General features: G+C 44.6%; 1 non-coding gene across 1 annotated transcript; it reads left to right on the top strand.

Annotated features, from left to right (window-relative positions):
• Window positions 1–4833: 4833 nt before the first annotated feature.
• Window positions 4834–4944, top strand: LOC117074348. Its single transcript, XR_004433561.1, has one exon. It is a non-coding gene; the product is annotated as a U6 spliceosomal RNA (small nuclear RNA).
• The last annotated feature ends 9852 nt before the right edge of the window (window positions 4945–14796 follow it).

Below are 14796 nucleotides of genomic sequence, written 5' to 3'. Positions count from 1 at the left end.
CGCCCAGCCAATTTTTTCAACTTTTTTAGATTCCACATAGAAGTGAGATCATGCAGTATTTGTCTTTCTGTGCCTGGTTTATTTCACTTAACAATTTTCTCCAGGTACAATTAATTTCTTTTGTCATCCTCTGCATTTCATCCTGGAATCACTGAAAACCAGGTTGATTCTTTTTTCAATTTGCATACAGTAATGTTCACTCTTGGTGTTGTACCATTCCATAGGTTTTGACAACTGTAGAATCGTATATCCACCACCACCCTCATGTACTCAACTCTTCCTTCTCCCCTACCCCTGGCAACCACTGATCTGTTTTCAGTCCTGTTCTAGACTGAAGAATGACCCCGGAAAGATATCCATGTCCTAATCCCCAAAACCTGTGAATGTTACCTTAATATGGCAAAGGGACTTGACAAATGTGATTATATTAAGGATCTCAAGATGAGATTATCCTAGATTATCCAGGTGGGCCCTAAATGTATTAATAATAACAAGGGTCCTTAAAAGAGGGTGGCAAGAAGGTCAAAGGAGGTCATAGGAGAGGTGAGGATAGAAGCAAGAGGTTGAAGTGATGTGAGGAAGGGGTCAGCAACTAATGTATGCAGATGGCCTCCAGAAGCTAGAAAAGGCAAGGAAATGAATTTTCCCCCAGAGCCTTGTATTAGTCTGTTCTCACGCTGCTGATAAAGACTTAGCAGAGACTGGGTAATTTTTTTTTTTTTTTTTCTAGACAGTGTCTTCCTCTGTCGCCCAGGCTGGAGTGCAGTGACACGATCCTGGCTCACTGCAACCTCCGCCTCCCGGGTTCAAGTGATTCTCCTACCTCAGCCTCCCGAGTAGCTGGAATTACAGGCGTGCTGACCACCACACCTGGCTAATTTTTGTATTTTTAGTACAGACCAGGTTTCACCATGTTGGCCAGGCTGGTCTAGAACTCCTGACCTCATGATCCACAACCCTCAGCCTCTTAAAGTGCTGGGATTACAGGCATGAGCCACCTCGCCCAGCAAGACTCTGTTTCAAAAAAAAAAGATTCATCTATGTTTGTTATATATATTTTACCACTAAAAAAAACAAGATTTGACCGGGCACAGTGGCTCACGCCTGTAATTCCAACACTTTGGGAGACCGAGGCAGGTAGATCACGAGGTCAGGAGATCGAGACCATCCTGGCTAATACGGTGAAACCCCGTCTCTACTAAAAATACAAAAAAATTAGCCGGGCGTGGTGGCGGGCGCATATAGTCCCAGCTACTCGGGAGGCTGAGGCAGGAGAATGGCGTGAACCCGGGAGGCAGAGCTTGCAGTGAGCCGAGATCGTGCCACTGCACTCCAGCCTGGGCGACAGAGCAAGACTCCGTCTCAAAAAAAAAAAAAAACAAGATTCACACGTATTGTTGAGTGAGTCAACAGACTTTTCCTTTTTTTCATTGACGAGTATTCCACTCTACACATATACCACAGTTTGTTTACCCATTCACTTGCTAAAGGACATCTTCGTTGTTCCCAGTTATTAATAAAACTGCTGTGAGGCCAGGCGCAGTGGCTCACACCTATAATACCAGCACTTTGGGAGGCCGAGGTGGGTGGTCAGGAGTTTGAGACCAGACAGCTAACATGGTGAAACCCCATCTCTCCTAAAAATACAAAAATGAGCTAGGTGTGGTGGAACGCACCTGTAATCCCAGGTACTCAAGAGGCTGAGGCAGTAGAATTGCTTGAATCTGGGAGGCAGAGGTTGCAGTGAGCCAAGATCACGCCATTACACTCCAGCCTGGGCGACAGAGTAAGACTCTGTCTCAAAAATAAATAAATAAATAAAACTGCTATAGGCCAGGTTCAGTGGCTCATGCCTGTAATCCTAGCACTTTGGGAGACTGAGGCAGGTGGATTGCCTGAGCTCAGGACTCGGAGACCAGCCTGGGCAACATGGTGAAACCCCGTCTCTACTAAAATACAAAACAATTAGCTGACGTAGCGTCATGCGCCTGTAATCCCAGTTACTTTGGGAGGCTAAGGCAGGAGAATTGCTTGAACCTGGCAGGCGGAGGTTGCAAGTGAGCCTAGATCACACCATTGCACTCCAGCCTGGGTGACAGAGTGAGACTCCGTCTCAAAAATAAATAAATAATAAAAAATAAATAAAAGTGCTATAAACATTTACATACAGGGTTTTGTCTGCACAAAAATTTTCAATTCACTTAGCTATTAAAGAAAATTTGGCCGGGCATGGTAGCTCACGCCTGTAATCCTAGTACTTTGGGAGGCCGAGGCGGGTGGATTGCCTGAGGTCAAGAGTTCGAGACCAGTCTGGCCAACATGGTGAAACCCTGCCTCTACTGAAACTACAAAAAAATTAGCCGGGTGTGGTGGTGTGCACCTGTAGTCCAGCTACTGAGGAGGCTGAGGCAGGGGAATTGTAGTCCAGCTACTCAGGAGGCTGAGGCAGGGGAATTGCTCAAACCAGGGAGGTGGAGGTGCAGTGAGCTGAGATCGCACCACTGCACTCCAGCCTGGGAGACAGAGGGAGACTCTGTCTCAAAAAATAAAAAATAAAAAGGAAGAAAGAAAAAGAAAATTCATAGGTATTCACAGCTTTTAGGACATGGAGAAGTCAATTTAAATATTATTACTAGGGGAACAGATTATTAAATGATACCAACCAAAAGAATTACAGGCTTTTTTTCTTTTTCTTTTCTTTTCTTGTGGAGACAAAGTCTCCTCTGTTGCCCAGGTTGGAGTGGAGTGGCAAGATCTTGTCTCACTGCAACCTCTGCCTCCCGGGTTCAAGCAATTCTCCTGCCTCAGTCTCTGGAGTAGTTGGGATTACACGGGTGCACCACCATGCCCGGCTAATTTTTGTATTAGTAGAGATGAGGTTTTACTATGTTGGCCAGGCTGGTCTCAAACTCCTGACCTCAGGTGATCCGCCCACTTCAGCCTCCCAAAGTGCTGGGATTATAGGCGTGAGCCACCGAGCCCGGCCAAGAATTTCAAGTTTTTTAAGGCCAAGGTAATATTCATAGATCAAGTCACAAGCTCAGAGTTCTAGATGTCTTACAAGAGCCCTTTGTTAGAAATAACATTTTCAAGGGTATTTTAAGAGACCAGAATAATCACTTTTCCTTATTCCGTTGCTAGGATTTCTTATACCAGCAGTCAGGAGGGCCTGTGGTGTTGCAGATGAAATCCTAGAATTCTATTATTTAGAACTGAAAAAAGTAAAAACAGATCTGAGAAGCTTAAAAGTTACTATGGAAAAGAAAGGGGCAAAATAATATTATAAACAATTGGAATTTGAGGCATGTGATGTTATCCATCTACAGAATGAATAGACAAAAATGACAGTATTTAAATTTCTGGTTTATTATATCGGCAATCCAGTCACCCTTAGTCCTTAGTACTGTTTGCTATGAAACTTTGTCAAACACTTTCATGAAGTCATTAAAAGTGACCTGTTTTTTCCAACAGATGTGCAGTGATACCTTTGCCAGTAGAGTTTTGCCTGAATAACAACAACAACAAAATCATTCAAACACAAAAGTGACCAAGTTTTTCCCTTAGGGACCAAAACTACAGAGAAATAATTGAGTTGTACCCTTCAATGCGAAATCACGTACAAGTCACATGATGTCCAAAAGCTTGTAAAACCAACTGCAATGTTTCTAACGAATATTTGCCAGGGTCTGGGAATTCCCCCTATTTACATGTTAGCCTTTTGTGGATCCACATATCCATTTCATGGATGTCAGCAGCACGAGCTAGCAGCATGAGCATCAGCATATTTGTGTCAGTTCTCTAAGTCTCCCACGGGATCATGAGGTTCCCTGAGTCTCCAAGTCCCACAGGACCTTGCGAAGGGGCCCAGGTGGATACACTGTGTACACAGTGCAGGTTTGCATCACAGCCAAGGAATACCAGCCTTGGGGAAAGCAAGCCTGCTCTTTGTCCCAGAAGGAGATATCACCTCATCCCCCAAGGCAGCTCCTTGCAATAGAGCCCTGAGAAACGGCCCAGCTAAAGAGCATCAGGACCTTGCATTCTTGGCATGCCCAACAAGAACTAGCAGGAACTCTCTAGGCCATGGGGGATCGCCTCTCCCAACAATATGCCCATAGAGAAAATAGGCCAGCTCTCCTTCCACATGAAAGGGACAACAAGAAGTACTGCCCAAAATGTTGCCCCTTCACCACTGTCTTTCAGGGCCTAGAATGCAGTTACCACCCACTTTTAGGTGGTGCTGGGAAACTGTGCATCATAAACCTTGCTCTTTCTCTGCTATCCAGTCATAGGGAACTCTCTGGGAAGTCACAGATCTGGGTTAAAGGAGAAGTAAACCAGTAGCCGCAAGCATCGTGAAGGTCTGAACCACCTCTTCCTGCAGTTTCTTGTGCCCTCCAACCAGCCTGGACCCAAACTTACATATTACATTTTCATTTTCTAATGGATATGGCTTTGCACATTCAACCTAGCCTTGATGGTCGTTTCGAATGGCACACCTCACTCTCCTCCCACCTTCCAGATCTCCTGCCAATGCTTCGCACTGAGTGAACCCACCCAGAAGCTGGAAGGCAAGGAAACCTGTTGCTACAGCCCCTTTGCTGGGCACAGAGCAGGTAAAGAAGGGTGGAGTGAGTCTGGAAAGGCAAATGGAAGATATCCAGCACAGCCCATAAATGACATTGATGTCATTGGTGTGATTTTCTAAAACATTAAGCTATTCTTGGAAAAGTTCCAAACAAAACAACACACACTCCTTTCAATTTACATAGTAGTTCCGTTCCTGGAAAATTCCATATATATTAAAACCGTGCAGAAAATCCTTTGAGTTATTGCTTGCTTCAGCAGCAATATACTAACGTTGGAATTATATTGATACAAAGAAAATAAGCACGGTCCCTGTGCTAGATGACATGCACATTTGTGAAAGCATTTCATATTTTTTTAAATAAATTTCATTAAAAAATAGTGCTTTGAGTTTACAGGTAAAACAAGGTTAGGTTTAGGCTCAGATAATCACAAATAGGTTCTCATATACGCAAATGTCTAGGGAGACATTTGAAAATTATGTTAGACGTAGGAAAATTCTTCCATGCAGGAATGTCACATGCATTGAAGGACATATGACATTCTTGGCTCCTGCCCACTAAATGGAAGGAATGGCTTCTCAGTTTCTGGGTCCCCGTTACATCTGACACACAGAAGTGTCTGACCTAGTGACAAAACACTTGCTGCCGTTTCTGACAAAATAAAATTATGAATTGGAATTTTCTGATTTAGCATGAAGCAATAACTGGCTACATATGAAACTGAAGCTTCAGGACGGCCAAGGTGCCTCACGCCTGTAATCCCAGCACTTTGGGAGGCCGAGGCGGGCAGATCACTTGAGGTCAGGAGTTTGAGACCAGCCTGGCCAACATGGCGAAACCCCGTCTCTACTAAAAATACAAAAATTAGCCAGGTGTGGTGGCGGGCGCCTGTAGTCCCAGCTACTCAGGAGCCTGAGGCAGAAGAATGGCATGAACCCAGGAAGCGGAGCTTGCAGTGAGCTGAGATCGCACCACTGCACTCCAGCCTGGGCCACAGAGCAAGACTCCGTCTCAAAAGAAAAAAAAAGTTAATAGACAGTTAATAAAAGATAAATAACCACATTTCATGTCACTTGAAAATAAACTATAACATTGTTCTATTTGTAACATATGCACTTTAATTCATGCACATTACATAAAATTAGAAAATGCATACACAAAACTAAAAACGAAAACGCACATTCTGTAGTAGACAGAATAATGGCCCCTTAAAGATATCCATAATCTAGTTTCTGGAACATTTTACATGGCAAAAAGGATTATGCAGATGCCACTAAATTAAGGATCTTGGGATGGGGAGATTATCCAGGATTTTCCAAGCAGGGCCAATGTAATCTCAAAGATCCTGATAAAAGGGGAAGTGGACCCGGTGCAGTGGCTCATGCCTGTAACCCCAGTGCTTTGGGAGGCCGAGGTGAGAGGATCACTTGAGGCCAGGATTTTGAAACCAGCTTGGACACATAGTGAGACCTCGTCTCTACAAAAAAGAGAAAAGAAAAATTAGCCAGGAGTCTGTTGTTCCAGCTACCCGGAAGGCTGAGGTAGGAGGATTGCTTGAACCCGGGAGGTCATGGCTGCAGTGAGCTGTGATCACACCACTGCACTCCAGTCTGGGCAACAGAGCAAGACCTTGTCTCAAAAAAGAAAAAAAAATCATGGACTTTCTTGGATTCCATCTGTTTCCACCATTAGCCTTTATAATATTCTAAATGTCATGACTGTGACCAATGGTATATGACCCAAATGATACTTGAGAACTTGACTGATTTCTAGCACAATCAAATAGACTTGGCTTTCCTTGTACTTTCCCAGCCACAGACCTGGAATAAGACATTGCTTCAAAGAGCCCAGCTTCCCTTTAATGGGGGGGATGGTTTGCTTTGTTGTTGTTGTCGTTGTTGTTGTTGTTTGAGACGGAGTTTCGCTCTTGTTGCCCAGGCTGGAGTGCAATGGCGCAATCTCGGCTCACCGCAACCTCCGCCTCCTGGGTTCCAGCGATTCTCCTGCCTCAGCCTCTCGAGTAGCTAGGATTACAGCCGCCCACCACCACGTCCAGCTAATTTTGTATTTTTAGTAGAGACAGGGTTTCTCCATGTTGGTCAGGCTGGCCTCAAACTCCCAACCTCAGGTGATCTGCCCACCTCGGCCTCTAAAAGTGCTGGGATTACAGGTGTGAGTCACCACGCCAGACCGGGGGAATGGTTTTTTTGTTTGTTTGTTTGTTTTTTTGAGGCGGAGTCTCGCTCTGTCGCCCAGGCTGGAGTGCAGTGGCGCAATCTCGGCTCACTGCAAGCTCTGCCTCCCGGGTTCACGCCATTCTCCTGCCTCAGCCTCCCGAGTAGCTGGGACTACAGGCGCCGCCACCTCGCCCGGCTAGTTTTTTGTATTTTTAGTAGAGACGGGGTTTCACCGTGTTAGCCAGGATGGTCTCGATCTCCTGACCTCATGATCCGCCCGTCTCGGCCTCCCAAAGTGCTGGGATTACAGGCTTGAGCCACCGCACCCGGCCGGAATGGTTTTTAAGGACCACAACCTGAGCACTAGAGATGTTCATTATTACAGCGTGAAGTTACTTTTAGGCTACTTCAATGGATACAGCTAGAAGAAAAAGTATGAATATTTATGACACACAGACTCTAGCGTGGCACCCATGATCCCTGCCTCCTGCTGTTCATGCTCCTGTGTGATCCTGTCCTCTTGAAAGTGGGAGGAACCATGACTTGCTTCTAATCAGTAGTATATGGCTAAGGTGACAGAATGTACATGGTTACATATACATGAGTACATTACGTTCAGAATGATTACATGATGATTATAATGGCCCTCTTGCAAAGACACTCTCTCTTTGCTGGCATAAAAGAAGTAAGCTGTGTATGGAGAGGGCCATATGGCAAGGAGCTGAGGGCAGCCTCTGGCTAACAGCCAGTGAGAAACTGAGGACATCAGCGCAGCAGCCTTCTAGAAACTAAAGGTTGCCAACAACCATGTGAGCTTGCAAGCAGATGATGAGACTGCAGTCCCTCTGACACCTTGATTGAAGCTTTGTGAGCCATAAGCAGAGCATCTAGCTAAACCATGCTTAATCTCCTGACTCACTGACAGTGTGAGATAATAAAAGTGTCTTGTGTTTTTTGCTGCTGTTGTGTTTTTGTTTTTGTTTGAGAAGAAGTTTTTCTCTGTCACACAGGCTGGAGTATGCATTCTCGGTTCACTGCAAACTCCACCTCCAAGGTTCAAGCGATTCTCCTGCCTCAGCCTCCCAAGTAGCTGGGATTAGAGGCGCCCCCCACCACGACCGGCCAATTTTTGTATTTTTAGTAGAGACAGGGTTTCACCATGTTGACCAGGCTGGTCTCAAATTCCTAACCTCGTGATCTGCCCACCTCGGCCTCCCAGAGTGCTAGGATAACAGGCGTGAGCCACTGAGCCTGGTCTAATTTTTTGTATTTTTTGTAGATACGGGATTTCACCATATTCCCCAGGCTGATTTCTAACTCCTGGGCTCAAATGATCCTCCTGCCTTGGCCTCCCAAAATGTTAGAATTACAGGTATGAGCTGCTGTGCCTGGCAATAGATTAACTTAAATCAAAGACTTTTCTAGCACAACTTCACAAGTTCTTTACAATTCTGTTCTATGTCATGAAATTGTTTTCTCTGGATTAACAATGCTTTATTTATTTATTTATTTATTTTTCATTTTTATTTTTTTGAGATGCAGTCTCAATCTGTTGCCCAGGCTGGAATGCAGTGGCACGATCTCGGCTCACTGCAACCTCTGCCTCCTGGGTTCAAGCAATCCTCCTGCCTCAGCCTTCTGAGTAGCTGGGATTACAGGCATGCACCAACATGCTTGGGTAATTTTTGTATTTTTAGTAGAGACGGGGTTTTACCATGTTGGCTAGGCAGTCTCGAACTCCTGACCTCAAGAGATCCACCTGCCATGGCCTCCCAAAGTGCTGGGATTACAGGCGTGATGAGCCACCAAGCCTAGCCTGGATTAATGCATTGAAGAGGCTGAGGGTCTGAGTTTTATTTCTCTCTCTATCCCTGGACCTAGTATAGAACGTGGCATATTTTCAATTAATGTTAAGTAAATGACTGGATAATTGGAGGGATGGAGGGAAGAAGGAAGAAAGGAAGAAAAGAAGGAGGGAAGGAAGAAGGAGGGAAGGAAGGAAAGAAGGAAAGAGGGAAAGAAGGAAAGAAGGAAGGAGGGAAGGAAGGAAAGAAGGAAGGAAGGAGGAAAGGAAAGAAGGAAGGAGGGAGGAAGGGAGGGAGGAAGGCAGGCAGGCAGGCAGGCAGGCAGGCAGGCAGGCAGGAAGGAAGGAAGGAAGGAAGGAAGGAAGGAAGGAAGGAAGGAAATAAGATTCATGAGATGGCCTTAAGTGGCTTTAAAGTTACTCTGAAACATATTTAAGGCCGGGTGCAGTGGCTCATGCCTGTAATCCCAGCACTTTAGGAGGCCGAGGTGGGCGGATCACCTGAGTTCAGGAGTTTGAAACCAGCCTGACCAACATGGTGAAACCCCGTTTTTATTAAAACACAAAAATTAGCCGGGCATGGTGGCACATGTCTGGAATTCCAGCTATTCGGGAGGCTGAGGCAGGAGAATTGCTTGAACCCAGGAGGCGGAGGTTGCAGTGAGTTAAAATGGCACCACTGCACTCCAGCCTGGGCGACAGAGTAGGACTCTGTCTCAAAAACAAAAACAAAACAAAACAAACAAAAAACAAAAAAAAGATATATATTTAAATATCTTGAAAGGAATAAAGAAATGCAAAGCAATGAAGTAGTGAAGGAAGTTAGCTAGTGAAGGAAGTTATCTTCATGAAAGCTGCAGATTTCCATGAACCAGTGAAAGAAATAGGTACTGGTAGGATATAAGCCCAGAAATGAGAACTATGTGGACTGTGGGAACAACCAGTATCTAAAAGTTTTGGAATCCATGTCATTTTGTCTATAAAACGGGGATTAGTCTAGCCTTTGAACTCATGAGAAACTGGAGATCTACAGCCACATCTTCTCACAGCCCAGCCAGTTTCTGGCCAAAGAAGCAACCTCAGTCAAAAGAGAGAGTAGGCTGGGTAAAGTGGCTCATGCTTGTAATCCCAGCACTTTGGGAGGCCGAGGTAGGAGGACTGCTTGAGCCCAGGAGTTTGAGACCCGCCTAGGCAACATGGCAAAAGCCCGTCCCTACAAAACAATACAAAAAAAATTAGCCAGGCATGGTGACGTACACCTGTAGTCTCAGCTACTCAGGAGGCTGAGGTGGAAGGGTGGCTTGAGCCCAGGAGTTCCAGGCTGCAGTAAGCTACAATTGTGCCACTGCACTCCAACCTGGGTGACAGAGTGAGACCCTGTTTCAAAACAACAACCAAAAAAAAAAAAAAAAACTGCAAAAGAGGCCAGCTGTGTCTCACACCTGTAATCCTAGCATTTGGGGAGTCTGAGGCAGGAGGAGAGCTTGAGCTCAGGAGTTCTTGACCAGCTGGAGCAACATGGCGAGACCCCTATCTCTACAAAAAAAAAAAAAATTTTTTTTTTTTTTTAAATTAGCCAGGCATGGTGGCATATGCCTGTGGTCCCAGCTACTCAAAAGGCTAAGGCAGAGGATTGCTTAAGCCCAGGAGGAGGAGGCTGCTGTGGGCCATGATCAGGCCACTGCACTCCAGCCTGGGTGTCAGAGTGAACAAAAAACCTGTCTGGACCAAAAAACGAAAGAGAAAAAAAAAGGCATTAGCACTAAGAAATGAAAATTAAATCATTAGCCGACTTTGCATCTGCCAACAACTGATACCAGAAGATAGCAGAATGATATTTTCAAAGTGAAGAAGGAAATAATTAGCCACCTAGGATTTTATACCTAGATAAACGATCTTTCTAGAGTAAAGGCAAAATAGAGATGTTTATAGACATATAAAAAAGTATGGTTTACCACTCACAAACTCACTAAAAGTAATATTATGGGCTGGGTGCGATGGCTCACGCCTGTAATCCCAGCACTTTGGGAGGCCGAGGCGGGTGGATCACTTGAGGTCAGCCTGGCCAACATGATGAAACCCCGTCTCTGCTAAATATACAAAAAAAAGGCCGGGCACGGTGGCTCACGCCTGTAATCCCAGCACTTTGGGAGCTGAGGCAGGCAGATCACAAGCTCAGGAGTTTGAGACCAGCCTGGCCAACATGGTGAAACCTTGCCTCTAATAAAAATACAAAAATTAGCTGGGCGTGGTGGCACATGCCTGTAATCCCAGTTACTTGGAAGGCTGAAGCAAGAGAATCGCTTGAACCTGGGAGCTGGAGATTGCAGTGAGCCAAGTTCACGCCACTGCACTCCAGCCTGGTGACAGAGCGAGACTCTGTCCCCACAAACAAATAAAAATAAAAATAATAAAAATACAAAAAAAGAATTAGCCAGGTGTGATGGCACGCGCCTGTAATCCCAGCTACCCAGGAGGCTGAGGCAGGAGAATTGCTTGAATCCGGGAGGCGAAGGTTGCAGTGAGCCGAGATCGTGCCAATACACTCAAGCCCAGGTGACAGAGCAAGACTTTGTTTCAAAAGAAAAAGAAAAAAGAAAAAGAAATATTATGGATGTACTGATTTCTGTTGCCAGCCAAGATGGAGTAAGCCCACTGTAGTCTCTCTCTCCCACTTATGACAACTAAAATTTCTATAGAAAACACAAAAAGCAACTACCTGGGAACTCTGAAAAGTAAGCAAGACTGAGTAAATTGGGAAGAAAAGCCAAAACTTGAAACAGTGCTCATACAGGGATGAGTTACTTATATTTTTTTCCCCACCTTCTCTTCCAACATTTATCAGTGAGGAAGTCTCCAGCAAAGCTGCTGCAGGCGGTGCAAGGAAGAAAACTCCAAGGAGCCCCATTTTACTGGCCAGAAGACTGAGAAAATGGGCCCCTGAAAACTGGACAGTGTGGAGGGAATCACAGAGGAGAGAACTGGAGAGAGGATCCTTTAATCGTGTGTGTGTATGAACATGGCACAAATCCCAGACTCAACCCTGAGCTGAGCATGCGTGGGTCAGACCCAAATAAACAGCAGACTTTGAGAACTGAGCTACGATTTAAAACACCAGACTAACCCCTGAGGAGGCCATATGTGAAATAAGCCTAAAATAACATGGCAAAGGCTTTGAAAATTGAACTGACACTGAACCAACTGCACACAGAAGGTAAGATAGAACTTGTAGTCTGAGCCTAACCAGGTTGATTGCCTGATTTAAAAAAAAAAATCACATTCACCAGAGGACTTGAACAGGACCCAGATTCTTACAATATAGTATTTTAAAATGTCCAGGATCTAATCCAAAATTACTTTGCATACAAATAACCATGAAACTGTAATTCTCAAGAGGAAGGACATTCAACAGATGCAAAATCCAAGATGATTCAGATGCTGAAATTAAAAGACAGACTTCAAAGCAGTGATTATAATTATGCTCTGTGAGGTGAGGTAAAGGTAAAGGTGAACACTCTTCTTCTTTATTTTTTAATTTTTTTATTTTTTTGAGACAGAGTCTTGCTCTGTCACACAAGCTGGAGTTCAGTGGTGTGATCTCAGCTCCTGGCAGCCTCGCCCTCTGGGGGCTCAAGCAAGTCTCCAGCCTCGGCCTCCCAAAGTGCTGGGATTACAGGAGTGAGCTACCACAGCTGGCTTGAACATTCTTTAAATAAATGAAAATATAGTACTCAGCAGAATAGAAAGAAACTATAAAAAATAACCAAACGGAAATTTTAGAGAGTAAAACTACAATATATTTAGGGCAGTGAAAATACTCTGTATGATACTATGAGGATGGATTCATGTCATTATATATTTGTCCAAACCCGTAGAATATACAACACCAAGAGTGAATCCTAATGTAAACTATGGACTTTGGGTGATTATGGTTGTTGATGTAGGTTCATCAGCTGTAACAAAAGTACCACTCTGGTGGGGGATGTGATCATGTGGGAGGCTATACATGTGTGGGGCAAGGGATATGTGGGAAAACTCTGTACCTTCCTCTTAATTTTGCTGTGACCCTAAAACTGCTCTAAAAATGAAGTCTTGGCCGGGTGCAGTGGCTCATACCTGTAATCCCAGAACTTTGGGAGGCCGAAGCGGGTGGATCACTTGAGGTCAGGAATTCAAAACCAGCCTGACTAACATGGTGAAACCCCATCTCAAATAGAAATACAAAATTAGCTGGGCGTGGTGGCAGGCGCCTGTAATCCCAGCTACTCGGGAGGCTAAGGCAGAAGACTCGCTTGAACCTGGGAGGCAGAGGTTGCAGTGAGCCAAGATCGTGCCATTGCACTCCAGCCTGGGCAATAAGAGCTAAACTTCATCTAAAAAAATAAAAAATAAATAAATAAGAAGTCTTTACAAAATACCAATGCACTAAAAATAATAAGAATACAATATATCAAATTAAAAGCTCACTACATGGGCTCAATAGCAGAAATACATGTATATTAGTCAGGGTTCTCCAGAGGAACAGAACCAATAGAATGTGTGTGTGTGTGTGTGTGTGTGTGTGTGTGTGTGTAGAGGCAAGTCCAGGTTCTTTAAGGCAGGCCAGCAGGCTGGAGACCCAGGGAAAAGTATATGCTACAATCTTGAGTCTGAAGGCATTCTGGAGGCAGACTTCTTTCTTCCTCTTTACTTTTACAGTCTCCCACTGATTGCATGAGGCTTACTCAAATTATATAGGATAATCGACTCTACTCAAAGTCCACGGATTTAAATGCTAATCACACCTAAAAATATATGCCAGACGGACTGGGCGTGGTGGCTCATGCCTGTAATCCCAGCACTCTGAGAGGCTGAGGCAGGCAGATCACAAGGTCAGGAGTTCGAGACCAGCCTGACCAACATGGTGAAACCGTATCTACTAAAAATACAAAAATGAGCCAGGTGTGGTGGTGAGTACCTATAATCCCAGTTACTCAAGAGGCTGAGGCAGGAGAATTGCTTGAATCTGGGAGGCAGAGGTTGTAGGTAGCTGAGATTGCACCACTGCACTCCAGCCTGGGTGACAGAGCGAGACTCCATCTCAAAAAATAATAATAATAATAAATAAATAAATTTAAAAAATAAAAAATATAAAGAATGGAAAGAAGATTGAAAAAAATTTAACAGATCCTCAGCCCTGTGAAAACATATCAAAAGATCTAACTTTTGTGGCTCTGGAGTCCTAGCAGATTAGAAAGAGATTGGTGCAGAAAAAATATTTGAAGAAATAATGGCTGAAAACTTCCCAAATTTGGAGAAAGACAAGTTTTTCTTGTTGTTGTTGTTGTTTTGTTTTGTTTTGTTGTTGAGACAGAGTCTCCCTCTCTCACCCAGACTGGAGTGCCATGGTATGATCTCGGCTCACTGCAGCCTCTACCTCCTGAGTTCCAGCGATTCTCCTGCCTCAGCCTCCTGGGTAGCTGGGATTACAGGTATGTGCCACCACACCTGGCTAAGTTTTGTATTTTTAGTAGAGATGGGGTTTCACCATGTTGGCCAGGCTGGTCTCAAACTCCTGACCTCAGGTGATCCACCTGCCTAGGCCTCCCAAAGTGCTAGAATTATAGGTGTGAGCCACCGCATCCGGCCAAGAAAGACAAGTTTTTTATTCAAGATAAGCAAACTCAAAAACTCAACAACCAGAAAAATGTGTTCATTCTCCTTAATTACATATGAAGCATTTACCAAAAAATGATCAGATATAAATGATGGACTGGGCGCGGTGGCTCACACCTGTAATTCCAGCACTTTGGGAGGCCAAGGTGGGTGGATCACCTGAAGTCAGGAGCTCAAGAGCAGCCTGACTAACATGTGAAACCCCATCTCTACTAAAAATACAAAAATTGGCCAGCTGTGGTGGCAAGCACCTGTAATCCAAACTACTTGAGAGGCTGAGGCAGAATTGCTTGAATCTGGGAAGCAGAGTTTGCAGTGAGCTGAGATCGTGCCACTGTACTAGCCTGGGTGACAGAGTGAGACTGTTTAAAAAAAAAAAAGGTATAAATGACGAAGGAAGTCTCAACAAATTGGAAAGAATTAATATTAAATAGACCTCACTCTCTATTATTTATTATTTTAATTTTAGAGACAGAGTCTCTCTCTGTTGCCCAGGCTGGCCTCAAACTCCTGGGCCCAAGCCATCCTCCCATCTCAGCCTCCCAAGTAGCTGGGACTACAGGCATGCACC

The sequence above is a fragment of the Trachypithecus francoisi genome, unplaced genomic scaffold (assembly GCF_009764315.1).
Source record: "Trachypithecus francoisi isolate TF-2019V2 unplaced genomic scaffold, Tfra_2.0 Contig01603, whole genome shotgun sequence".
In the NCBI taxonomy this organism is placed as follows: domain Eukaryota; kingdom Metazoa; phylum Chordata; class Mammalia; order Primates; family Cercopithecidae; genus Trachypithecus; species Trachypithecus francoisi.
The sequence above is the reverse complement of the archived record's forward strand: the minus strand, read 5'-3'. Positions and strand labels throughout refer to the sequence as shown.